Genomic DNA, 3,645 nt, shown 5'->3' with positions numbered 1-3,645 from the left:
GGAAGATTCGTGGGGCTCACTACTCAATCGTCCTAGTCTAGTTGGTCAGTTCTAGGTGTTGGTGCCTCAACAACAGGGTGGACTGGGGCTGGAGAGGTAGCTCAGTGGTGAGAGCACACGCTGCTCTTGCAGAGGACCTGGTTCAGTTCTCAGCACCCACATGGTGGTTAACGGCTGCCTGTAACTCCACTTCTAGGGGAGCCGATGCCCTCTTCTGACTATTCAGGATCCTGCACACACATGGTGAACATATATACGTTGAAGTACACACACATTTTTTGGTAGAGGTTTCTGTCCCTCTGGTCCCACAGCCATTCAGTCACAAAAAAACACAGAGGTCTACGTTAATTATTAACTGGTTGGCCTATTAGCTCAGGCTTCTTATTGACTCTTATATCTTACATTAATCCATAATTCTTGTCTGTGTTAGCCACATGGCTTGGTACCTTTTATCAGTGAGGCATTCTCATCAGTGAGGCATCCTCTGTGTCTGGGTGACGGCTGCAGACTGAGCCTTTCCTCTTCCCAGAATTCTCCTGTTCTGGTTGTCCCACCAATACTTCCTGCCTGGCTACTGGCCAGTCAGCATTTTATTAAACCAGTACAATTGACAAATCTTTTAGAGTACAAGACCATTGTCCCACAACACTCCCCCCCTTTTTTCAAAACAAAACTCTGAATCTAATATCCTTTGTTTAGCTTTTCTCCTGACCATTATCCATAACAACTTGTAACCAACAGTCTAAACAAAGACAAACATCCATAATCCATTTTTGGGAATGCGGGTGTAGTTTTCCAGGCTACTTCCTGCTGATTGGGGGCACTGATAATCTTAGGAGGACCTAAAGAAAATTTAGAATAATGATCAAGTCCTGACTGGGGTATCCTATGAGGCTTGACTATCTCAGCCAGCAGTCTTGAGGCTGTTCTGGATGCAGAACTTAGACATCTGGGCCATCCACTCCTATCAAAGATTTCTCAGGTGGTCTTCCCTGACCAAAACTGATTTTTCTTAACCCAGAATGAATTCCTAACCTCTCATTTCCTGTGGAAACAAAAGCAAAACCTCTTCTCCAAAGTAACATATCTTTTGTCTTATATTTTAAAGTCAAGGCATTTTCAAAATATATATGTTGGAATAATTCAGCAGCATTTATAATCAAATGCTTTTAGCAGCTGTTGCTCCTTCCTCAACTGTCAAACAATTTAAAGACAACACAATAACAAACAGTGTCCAGATTCTTTGTGTATTTTTCATCATTACATGGCTTTGTTTTAGACTCTATTTTTATTTTTAAGTTTTGGATTTTTTTTAGACAGGGTTTCTCTGTGTATCTTTGACTGTCCTGGGAACCCACTCTGTAGACTAGACTCTCCTTGAACTCACAGAGATCCACCTTCCTCTGCCTCCCAAGTGCTGGGATTAAAGGTGTGCGACACCATACCCAACTACTCTCTCTTTTTTTTTTAAGGATTTTATACTTTTTCTTTTTTCTCCCAAGCCTACATATATTTTTTAACACACTGTAAACCATTTAAAGGGTTTTTTTTGTCTGAATCTATCTTTACTGTATATCTTTCTTTTTCTGACTACATGAGTCTTTAATTTGCTAAGCAATATGGCTAGGATGAAAGCCATGACTTTGATGACTGAATCCACCCCATTCCTTAGCTTGCTGAGATTCTAGCTTCATGACAGAGGTACTGGCCAGAGGCATGTTCATTGCCACAATTCTATGGTGTTTTAAGGTCCACGCTGCCACCACCTAGAAGCATGCTGTCAGCTATTCATCAATACCAGTTAAGTGTTATGTGGTGGGGTGGGGTGGCCTCTTAAAAGAGCTGCAAGGTTTTTGAGTCAGGAGGCCTCTCTTAAACGAGATGTGCTTGCCTCTAGCAAAGAGAGCCCACTGGAGAAGATGCTGCTACCAAGAAGCCATACTTAACTCTGTTCTTTTGTGTCTAGAATTACTTCCCAAGCTCTCTCAGTTTTATGTGGATGTAGTTGTCTGCGTTGGCACCATTTGTTGACAGAGGTTTCTGTCCCGCCTGATTCTGCAGCCAAGCAAAGGTGGCGCAGTTGCAGCGGCGTGGCCGAGAGACACTAGCAGCAGGGAACAGCACGTGTTGCTTACTTAGGTACTGAAAAATATGCTTTGTTTAACAAATTAAGAGCAGTTATTAAGGCGAACAAATGATTCTGAGAGTTAGGGACCAGGATAAAGAGAAAACCCAAAGTTTTCTGTCAGTGTGAGTTGCAGACTGTGTGCACCACGGGGATTGCAGGCAGCAGCGTGCGAGTCACAAGCGAGGGAGCACTGAGCAGCAGCCTGCTGTCAGGCCACGGGCGAGAGAGTCAGTGCCCAGTGTGCCACGTGGCTGGCGAACTGATCCCAAAAAGGGTGAACTGGGCCCCACGTTGGGACACAGGGACACACACACACACACACACACACACACACACACACACACACGAATGATGCCTGAAGAAAGACAGCTGAGGTTATTCTCTGACTTGCACCCTCATGTGCACTCACATGCATGCACACTTATGTACATGCATACATACACACACACACCAACACACAACTGAATAATGAATAAGCAAATTTAAAAAAATAGGTGTGTCAACACATGCTGTGTGATCCCAGGCAAATCTCTTCACCTCTCTGACCTTTATCTGTATGCTGCAGCCCAGGTCCAACCTCTGTACCAGGAGAGTCCACTTCCTGATTTTTACTGTTTAGTGCAGAGAGCCTCCTCCCTCCACCCTAAGCCTGCCCTGCTTCTGAACCACACACACACACACACACACACACACACACACACACACACACACACACAGAGTCCCTCCCCTTTCGGATCCAGCCTGGATCCTTCCAAAGGGAAAAAACAACCCGGTGGGCAGACCCCCCCCCCCATCCTTTCTTTGTTTTCCAGTTTCCAGGGAAACACCGGGTCCACAGTGCTTTCCTTCCTGGCTCCCCCACCCACCTTCAAGAAATCCCCCATCTGCTGCCAAGCTTTGACACAAAGAGAAAGTTTAGAGCTACTGCCCCTGTGGTCACCTGGACCACAAGCCCTCCCCCTCAAAGTCAGCACATGACTCCTGGGAACACGGGAGAGGAGAAAGCAAGACCAAGGGCAGTCGTTCTGAGGAGGGCTCAATGGTCACCCATGTTAAGGATGCTTTTGGCATTGAGGCTCCTGACCAGGCTGGGATCCCCTCAGCATGGCATTAACTGATCATGTGGAGCCTACGAACAATCCCCATGCTTGTGAGGTGGAGGCAGGAGGGTCAGAAGTTCAAGACCTCAGCCAGAGGGGGGAAGTGGAGACACCTGGAGATAGAATCTGGCCCCACATCTAGGAGGCAGGTCTTTCTCTCCTTGGCCTTGTGGGCAATAAACCCAGACAGGGAGTCACACCCACCCTCCTGCAGCCCTGGAGGGAAACCGGAAGAGCTCACCACCTGAGGACCCTTCTCCATCTTTGCTGAGTTCAAAGGCTCCTCACACCAGACTTAACCTGCACCCAAGGTGGGAGTGGGGGATTTGGGGATGAGGGTGGGAACTGGACTGGGGCTGGGGGTGAGCTCAGCAGAAGGGCACGTGTGTTGCTCTCCTCAGGCCCAGAGTTCCATCG

The sequence above is a fragment of the Myodes glareolus genome, chromosome 5 (assembly GCF_982192425.1).
Source record: "Myodes glareolus chromosome 5, mMyoGla1.1, whole genome shotgun sequence".
NCBI classification, from domain to species: Eukaryota; Metazoa; Chordata; class Mammalia; order Rodentia; family Cricetidae; genus Myodes; species Myodes glareolus.
The sequence above is the reverse complement of the archived record's forward strand: the minus strand, read 5'-3'. Positions refer to the sequence as shown.